The sequence below is a fragment of the Cryptomeria japonica genome, unplaced genomic scaffold (genome assembly GCF_030272615.1).
Source record: "Cryptomeria japonica unplaced genomic scaffold, Sugi_1.0 HiC_scaffold_486, whole genome shotgun sequence".
In the NCBI taxonomy this organism is placed as follows: Eukaryota; Viridiplantae; Streptophyta; class Pinopsida; order Cupressales; family Cupressaceae; genus Cryptomeria; species Cryptomeria japonica.
This window is the reverse complement of record NW_026729304.1, coordinates 98,089-108,683: the sequence shown is the minus strand read 5'-3', so window position 1 is coordinate 108,683 and position 10,595 is coordinate 98,089. Positions and strand designations below refer to the sequence as shown.

The window sequence follows — 10,595 nt, the reverse complement described above, 5'->3', positions numbered from 1 at the left end:
AAAAAAAGACAAATGATATAAGGCATCAACCTGATTTCTCGTATTAACTGTTTGAGGTGCTGAGTATTTATCGTTTATTTTGTGGTGTCCCATGCTCTAAATCTTGCAGTTCCCATGCATTACTCAGCAACAGAAACTCATACACAGTCCTCGTGATAAATACTAGCTTTATCCCACGACTAACAAGTCTATAAATTTAGCGCACAATTCTAAATTGCATATCAAAGAAAGAAGAGAATCCATATGGCCAAGGCAATGGAAGCGCTTTTGGCAGTGGTGTTGTTGCTGTTTTGTGGTGAGTGGCAGGTGGTTCGTGGAGAATTCGATTACAGAGATGCTCTATCTAAGTCTATCCTCTTTCTAGAGGCCCAACGATCCGGTAAACTCCCACAATCTCAGCGAGTAAAGTGGAGAGGAGATTCTGGCCTCACAGATGGGAAGTTGCAAAACGTAAGTAGAAGCAGAAATAAATCCCTATTCAATTTATTTAGAAATAAAAATAGAAGTGGATCATACTATCATTCCAAATTGACTGCATACAAAATTTTATGTGCAACTCAACTGCAGGTTGATTTAGCTGGGGGTTACTACGATGCAGGCGATAACGTGAAATATGGGCTTCCCATGGCATTCACTATCACCACACTCGCTTGGGGCACACTGGATTATGGGAAAGAGTTGAAAGCTGCAGGAGAGATTCAGAATGCAAGGGACGCTATTAGATGGGGGAACTGACTACTTTCTCAAGGCTAGTGCAACTCCAAATCAATTATGGGTTCAGGTAAAGAAATCTAATCTAAAATATTCAGCATTCATTCTTCAAGATTATGAAAAACTGACGAGGTTGATCTTGATGCATGAAATAGGTGGGTGATCCCCAGGCAGACCATAATTGTTGGGAGCGTCCAGAAGATATGGACACTCCTCGATCTCTTTACAAGATTGATAAAGACACCCCTGGATCAGAAATTGCAGCAGAAACGGCCGCAGCCTTGGCTGCCTCCTCCATTGTTTTCAGATTCACAAACCCTCGTTACTCACACCTTCTCCTCCAACGTTCTCAATCGGTATGTTTGGGTGCTCAAGTAAAATAGAAAACATAGCTGTTAACTAACACAGCAAAATCAACAAGTTTCATCCATCCATTTTGAGAAAAACCTTATACATCCATCTTCTTTCTAACCGGCCATTCATGTTTCCCTTCAGCTCTTCAGCTTTGCCGATCGATACAAGGGCACCTACGGAGGAGAGTGTCCATTTTATTGCTCTGTTTCAGGCTACAATGTAAGAAGACTTTGGTTTTCTCTTAACATATGCACTTGTAACCAGAATTTGGTTTTCTTTTAACATATGCACTTGTAAATATAATCTCAGGACGAGCTTCTATGGGCTGCATCTTGGCTATACAGAGCTACCAAATCCTCATATTATTCCAACTATATTATCCAGCACGACGATGTAAAGGCATATGTTAATGAATTCAACTGGGACCTCAAATATGCTGGAGTTCAAGTGCTTCTAACAGACGTAAGCGTAGACTGATTGGTGCAATTTTTTAAATAAAATGTAATATAAACATACTCTAGCTTAAAGCTAACTTATGCACTTCACCAACCAGTTATATTTCCAAGGGGAAGCTCAATTCTCAGCCTATAGAAGTAATGCAGAACGCTTTGTTTGTTCACTTCTTCCAGGCAGTCCCATTCGTTCTGTTAAAACCACCCCAGGTGAACTCTCTATCTCTTCACCAGTACCACTAACAATCATTCCTTTTTCTAGTCACAACCATATAAATCCTCTGTTACTACTCCTTTTCTAATCATAGCCCTCAAAATTCTCTTAGTGATATCTGTAATACAATTCTTTTGTTACAGGAGGTTTGTTGTATGTTAGAGATGGCGCCAACACTCAATATGTTACCAGTGCTGCTTTTTTGATGGCAAGATACAGTGATTTACTATCAGCTAAGAAGCGAACATTGTCATGCAGCAACACTCTCTTTAAACCCAACGACGTTATGGGCTTCGCAAAGCTACAAGTAAGCACACTACATTATCTGTTTTTGTATTTTGGAGCATACAATATAACGAATCCTAATCATATCCTTTGCAGATTGATTATTTATTAGGAAGGAATCGTCTGGGCATTTCATATATGGTAGGATACGGTTCCAAATATCCAAGGCAACCACATCACAGAGGAGCATCTGTAGTTTCCATTCATTAACAACCAAGGAAGATCAAATGCATTGAAGGTTTTATGAACTGGTTTCACAAAGATTCTTCCAATCCAAACACACTAATTGGGGCAATAGTGGGGGGCCCAGATAAATATGATCGTTTTGTAGACCTCAGGACCAAATCTAGCATGCTTGAACCTACAACATACATAAATTCTCCTCTTGTGGGTGTTCTTGCAAAATTGTACAGAATGACATGCAAAACTAACAGGCAGTGTCGATTTTCTTGGACATCAAAGAACTAGGAAAAATCTTTCCATCAATCATTGGAAATGACAGATTATGTTGCACTAGAGTATTTACAATTGTGGGAGGCTATATGAGAAAAGGCCCCCAAGATGAATCATGTCATTATTATCACAATAAAAATTATTATTTTCAAGTTACAGCTTTTATGTTGGTTCTAAAGTAAAAAATATATAACTCTATTTATGTTAGAATTAGAATTGAATATTATTAATAGTTTATGTTTTAATATAATAAAAAAGTGATATTATTAATTTTTTTGTTATGCTGATAGGTATTATACAATTTCATTAGGGGTAGTTAGAATTTGTATACATACAAATTTCTCCTTAAATCACATGGATGAACAATAATCATGGTCATTATTACTTGATTATGAAACTAGTTTACTTTTTAATATTGTTACAATTATTAATATGAAATTTAATATTGTTAAAATTGTTAATTTGAAATGTGTAATGTGCTCAAAGGTGTGATATGATTATATTAAGGATGGTGATAACTTGTGCACATACAAACTTTTTCTTAAATTACATTCATCAACAATAACCATTGTCATCAATTAATTATAATACATTCACCCTCTAAAAAATGGAAATCCCCCATCCCATGTCTTCATTATTATACATGAGCCAAATTTATTTGTTGGATTGTACATTGTCTCTCACATTATTATACATCAACCAATTTATTTGTTGCATTGTACATTGTCTCTCGCACTTTTTTATCACAAATTCATAGGTGCTCAATGAAGCAATGCCTATTTACTCTAAAGCATATTTTCTAAACAATTTAATTCACTCATCTCACTATTTCTTTTAAATACAAGTAATAATAACTCAATGTGACAATAATTCTCGCAACAATAATATATTAATGAATAAAAACTCAATCGCCAATAAGTTGAAAACAGCAATTATGCTTTTACCATGAGCCCAAGTACCTTGGAAAGAAATAATAAAGCAATAAATAAAATGCATCATTCACATTATAGCCATCAACAAATGGCTGAAGAGAGAAACCCTTCACGCCGATGTGCAATTGGTTATGTAGCTTTTGAATACCACATTATTTTATTTTTCTAAAGAAAATATGATGTTTTATTTTCATTTTATATTTTCTTCCCCTACAAGTTCCCATTCATTCACCTGGTAATATATTGATTTACTTCTTATGATTTTGATTTTTTTTTAAATAATTGTTTACAATTTTATATTTATAGGTAATTCTTTTATTGACAAGTTGTGGAATGAGGGCCCACTCATATAAAAAATGGCATATAAAATAGAGAGTGAAATCTAATTGAAAAATGAGGAGAAAAGAAGAGGAAGAAGACAGAGGAAGTTGACAAAGTTTAAGTTTGCTAAAACATATTAACAAACCATCCTTCCAAAATTTGACTAAAAGTAACTTTGCTTTAATGTCAAAGGACAAAAAGACTTCACTATTTTTCTTTAATTTTCTCTTGGTAAGGAGTGCTTGAGAGATCCACTAAGAGGTCTTTCAAATAGAGGCTTGGGATTCCATTTTATATTTTTAAACCCTGGATTTCATACTTGGTCACTTATCAAGTTTACCAATGTTTAATCAAAATCGTACTCTTAGTCTAGCGTGATATTCATGATGTTAGGGCAAATAAATTCATCTTAATGGTCCAAAAATTCATTCAGAAAACAAATGCGCTACTTACATGAAACATGAAGGAGATCCTCATCTTCAAAAGGATGGAATTTTTCCTATTGAGAAATTTCCTTACTTTTAGAGGTTTGATGATTGCACTGGAAAGTCACCAAACAACACAATTCTACAGCACAAGAGAGAACTATATTCATAGAAATAACCCCAACAACCATAGTAATAAAGGAATTTTGCAAGGAATAATTTAATAAAATCCAATTGTTTTGTCAAAATAAGTCAGGATTAGAGCTACCATTTTTGTAAATCCCTTTCTGGAGGTTACCAATATAAAGATTTGATATATATTTTGTATTGCAGCCCATAATTTTGAGCCCCATTTATTAAATCTAAAACAACACTCTGAAAGACCATAACGACTAGTATGCTGAAACCATGCACCATATAAAATTTAATTCCAACCATGTGTGATAAGGGCTCAAAGAAGTTAGCCATCATGCATTTTCTTGAATATATTTTTGCCCTATTAAGAGATCCCTCTTTAATTTCTATAAAAAATAATACACTTTATTGAGAAGGGTCTAAATGAGCATGTATAATTCCTCATAATTAAAAGAATATTTTAAAAGTGTAGCCAAATTGAGATATTCTCGATCCTATGTTGACGCAGTTGATGTAGAACCAAGTGATGACGTGAATAAAAGAGTTCTGAAATTTGGGATGCCTCTGAAGAAGGAATCTGCTCAAAGAACAAACTTGGTTCATTGTCAAAGATCTTACAGTTGTTTGATTCAAGACCTATTTTCATAGTATTATATAGACTAACATAATGGGGCTTCTTCAAAAGAAAAATTTAGGGAAAATACATCTATCCATCCCTTACCTTTAAACAAGTCATGCTTTTTCACAACCCTTTCAATATCATGATCAGTAGATACGAACCCGTACCTGACATATAGAACACAAATGGAACAGAGATCCATAATTCTGAAGCAAATCAAATGCATTAGATAGGAATACAAAAACAACCTAAGAAGGAAAAAAAAATTGAGGAGCCTTCAGGTTAAGAACCTCTTCGCCCACTATAATAATGATCGCCCGCTAGATTGTCGCACAATCCCACTTGAAGATGTACTTCATATGCTTCGTTGTGTAGGACACATATGTTGGAAACTCACAGTTAGTAAATGTAACTCAAATGCATCAGTTCAAAGGATTATACTCTATTATTTCAACCACTAGTAGACAGAGAGAACAAAGAGAAAAAAATGATGAAACAAAATGTTCATTTTTCCCTCCTAAATCCATCTCCTCAAATGCCACCCAAATCTACGGAAACAGTAAGCTCAAAATAGAAATGTAATCATACAAGTGAGGTATTTGAAGTAGATTGAAGTAATTATTTTCTTACTTTCTTAACCTTTCCAGTGTCTAATCAAAACCTATTGCACATCAAAAAATCATTTCTATTTTCATGAGATGCGCTAGAAAAGTACCATGATTTCCTAAGGAAAAGCCACTTGACACTCAAATCAGAAAAAAGGAATTATAATCGACCTTAAATGGTGTTACTAATATATACATACATACATACATACATATATCTGTGTGTGTGTTTGTGTGTACGTGCGTGCACGCATGTACATACATACATATATATATATATATATATATATATATATATATATATATATATAAATATATATATATATATATATATATATATATATATATATATATGTATGTATACATATACATATATACATATATATACATATATGTATGTATATAATCACTGTATAATAAAACAAATAATTAATTTCTTTAAAGTTTCATCCAATTTGTCATCCCATTATGGAGGCGAGATGTGGGCATATAAGGAAAGAAAGTAGACAAATGGTCCATTCAAGTTAAGCTAGGAGGTCAAATGACAAATGTACTTTCAAGTCCTTGAACTTAATGGATAGGCTCAAGGAACCTTATATGATCTCTCATGGGCTTCATAGCATGGATGAGTCATTGGGTAAATCCTCAAAGAAAACTCACATGTATTTATAATTATTAGGATTATGATTAGAATTGTCTTTATAACTTGTTGGACTGTATGTGTATCTTTTGATAACAAATTTGATTGCAAGTTATAAATCAAGACACTAAGTTGACAAATCTCTATTTCCAACACAATCCCAACACTTGTTCAGAATTTTAGGGACAATCAAATAGAGTCCTAATAGAAATTAGTGATTCTCATGATAGAAACAAAATAGTGGAAGATGACCAAAAAGAGGGCACAATAAAGTAGGTCAACCTTTGGAGACTCAATGTTTAACCAATTTCATTTGGATTGACCTGAAAACTCTTTCACAAAAGGATGCTTTTCCATAATTTCCAAGATAATAATCCTAGAGTCAAGTTTCCAAGACATATCTTAGATACAATCATCATAGATCTTAAAATCAAGAGGCTCAAAAGGAAAGGTGACCTTAATATCCCTAAGAGATAAAAGGTAGGGTTGATTTCCAGTTCTAATGAAGGGTAGGAAAAGTGAGAGAAAGAGGAATGTTCTCCCCATACATATAAGGAGGACACACAACCTCAACTTTATAATTTAACCATATGTCTAATGTGGGCTATTTTACCAATTTGGGATTCTAAAAAACACTATATATCTAATAAGGCTTCGAAACATTTTTTTGGTGTTGTGTATCAATATAGATGTAAAGGCTCCTTTATCAAAAGGGAGACTCTAGAGAGGTAGCTTGAGCTAAGGGTAGAAACATAGAACTAGAGTCCTTGTATTTTTGTTAGGGGGAACACAAATATTTAGATCGACCTCTCTGTGATCATTCCAATCTAACCATATTATTCTATAAAAATGGAAAATGCACGACAAGATTGTTTCCCGCAAGGAATTAGTAATTGTGTCAAGTAATAATTCATCAAAGATGCAACTATTGTGGACAACAGATAATGAGTCCACAATCATTTCCATGTGATTTCACTGCCTTAAATTCAACTCATTTCACTCTTACCCTTACGTTATTTACTCCTTAACACCCTATTGATTTTTTATTTTTTTAGGTCTTTCCCTACATAACAAATCCATTATTTCAATGACTGAAATTTCCTACATTAGCCACTGTTGACCACCCTATACAAAACACCTTTTCCATCTCAATGTCATTTTCCCTAATTCATTTTTCATTTATAATATTGCACTCGTCATTGACCAGCTTACACTTGGCAATGCATATTAAAAATTGATTTTTTTTTTTGGATTGGCTAGAACCTTTGAATATATCTCTAATATTAGAAAGCCACATAAGTCAAGCACATGTATAGTCAAACTAAGACAATAGTGAGAGACAAAAAATATGTAAATAAATAGCTTAATGCATTAACTCAATGAAATATTTAACTTAATAAGATATAAATTTATATTGAAATATTTTTTGTCATCTAGAATAGAAAGTTTTCTATCTAGGATAGAGACATGTGATGACCATACAAGATAGCACACAGGAACAAATCATATAAAAAGTACATAGTATTCACAAGTAAGGTTATCTAGAAAAAATATCTGCACTAACACCCTCCATGCACAAATACGTGGATACAAAGAGATTAGGGTCTTGAAAAGTACAAAGAAACCCTAACAAAGTTGTTAAAGAGAAAACACCTAGTGGGAAAGACTTCCCATTGATGTGGAAAGAGGATGGAAGTAGATTAACTCCATAATATGTTAATGAAGAAGTCTTGAATATTCATGCCTACCTTGATGTTGATCTTGAGTTATGACTAAAACTGATATATAGTAACAAGTACCACAAAGATTCAAGCACACTAACCATAATGAATGACCCTCAAACTAACATGTGACATGATGTAAATGAAATGACATATTCAAGATCATTAACCAAATGCTCTAAATATGAGATGTTATCTCAAATGTACTAAAATGTGTGATGTTATGAGTATGATGTGCTCAAGAAAAACTAAACAATCTAGATACAATTCATGCAAGTTGTCATCAAGAAGAAGATGATATGCAATTAAACTTTTTATGCATGAATCTTCTCTAGGATGGAACATTATTGAAGTTCAATTATTACAATACCCTCGAACCAGGCTTGACTTAGTACTTTATCATATTCATTTCTCAATTATTACAATACCCTCGAACCAGGCTTGACTTAGTACTTTATCATATTCATTTCCTCGATTAGCACTAACAATTTTTAAAATAATCTCTATAGTCAAATGGGATAAATGAAGCATGCAAAAAACAAGTAGAACATACAATTACCAAGAATGAAAAGAAGCTTATAGTATGCAAAAACAAAATCCTTCTGGTCTTTACAACACGTATAGGAAACTAATCTAAACAATACATATGGGCTGCATAAGAATAAAAGGGCTTGTAGCACAACTAGCATCTCCAATTACTTGCATGATGGTTTTCGTGTCCTCTTCCTAAACCAATCATGACAGCTATATGAATTGGAACCTCAATACAATTTAACCCCAAATGCTTGATCTATGATATATCATAGCTCCAAATAAGAAATCATACAAGATAGAAGGAACACACATCTACCTTCCAATGTTTAATTTCATAGCTTACTAGATACCTCATAACAAGGTTAAAATAGGTGCAAACACCTCTAAAATTAGTTTATGGCAATAACATGTTATTGGGAAAAACTAATTTAGAGGTGTTTGCACATATTTCAACAAGTTATTGGACTAAACTACTTTTTATGATGTTTGAACCTATTTCGACCTTCTTTTCTACTATCTAGTAAGCTATGAAATTAAACATTGGAAGGTAGATGTGGTTTCCTTATCTTTATAAACTCCTCCATCTTGATAATGGATGATGGAGTATAATCTAAAATGTTGATGTGAAAAATATCTCACACAATTGAAATATAAATTGTGATATATAGTGAGATCACTCTTAGAAACAACAAACTAGTGCACGGTTCTCTTTCAATTAATCCCCCATGGTGTGTTCAACAATTTGTATCAAAGCAAAAATTGGAGAGCGATGCGGGACCGGGAGAAGGGAGAGACTTTGAATTTGAAATTAGGACTAGGCGGGAAACCCTGCAATGGACAAGAAAACCAGGGGGAGGGCGGAAAGAATGGATCTCAGGACTGCCTGATTCCTCTAAGCCAAATGGAAAGGACCTAGTGGATGGGAACCCAAAAGCTGGTGACAAGCCTCTCGATTCTGATGGGGGGGATGGAGCATCATGTGCTAGACACAGCCCAAGGAAGGGACCTATTTGTAGGGACAACGGTTGGTCGTAGACGTCTCTATTCGGTGTCAAACCGAGTGGAAAGTCCTCGCTACTCCCAGTTCATAATATCTCAGAACCAGAAAAGGGTAGATCTTCTATTGCAGTTCCAGACCCAGTAATTGAGCATAACATTAGCCTTATGGCAATGACTTGGGTTGGAAAAATTTTGTGCCCGACGCTGAATATTGATGTTGTTGGGACATTTGTGAAACATAAATGGACGCATAAAGGTCAAGTGGAGATAACGGCTATATCCAAAGGTGCGTTATTGATGCCATTTTCATGTGAAGAAGACATGTTGAGGGTGCTTTGTGATGGTCCTTGCTTGATTGGAAAATCTACGCTTGCACAAAATGGTTGCCTAAGATGGACCTAAATGAGTTATTTTTTGTACAAGCTCCTGTTTGGGTTAGATTGTCGAGCCTTCCTCTAGAGTTATGCGTTGAGGATGTTTCAAAGGAATCGCTAGTTCCTTTTGGGAACTCTTATCTATGGATCCTATCACAATAGCTAGAAGAATACTTACCTTTGCAAGGATTTGTATGGGAGTTATGCAAGGCACGAATATGCCATTATCTATCAAGATTAACTCTAGATTGGGGAAGTGGATCCAACCTATAGAATATGAAAGTGTCCCTTTTGCATGTTTTCACTGCAAAAAATCGAGGCATAATTCTAGAAAATGTCCTCTACAGGTCGTCAAATAGAAAGAGAAGAAAGATAAGACAATGCAATGGAGAGCCAAAAAACCTTCTAAGCAACCGAAGATTGCTGAAAAAGAAAAAAATGGCAGAAGAACCCCAAAGTGTTAGCATCCCTGATACCTTCGAGCAACATGGGAAAACTAACATGGAAAAACCCAAAAACCAGATGGTTGAAGAAGGGAAAAAGGATCAAACAGGAAAATACGAGAGAGAATGGCAAAACACCAATCAGGAGGAACAATGAAGTGATACTCTGCAAGATGGAGAAATACAGGTGGTGTTGCAGACCAAGGAGGAAGCGGATTTGAATTGAATTGTGGAAAACACTAACAGAGATGGCCCTAGATCCGACTATGAGGAAGCCTAGAGGTTTTTGATCCTTGGAGGGATCTTGTGTGATAAAATTTAATTCAAACCATGTGTGATAAGGGCTCAAAGAAGTCAGTCATCATACATTTTCTTGAA

At 34.5% G+C, this 10,595-nt stretch overlaps 1 pseudogene; it reads left to right on the top strand.

Moving 5' to 3' along the window:
* The first annotated feature begins 243 nt into the window (after positions 1 to 243).
* LOC131053158 (endoglucanase 16-like) lies at positions 244 to 9,436 on the top strand (annotated as a pseudogene).
* Positions 9,437 to 10,595: the final 1,159 nt, after the last annotated feature.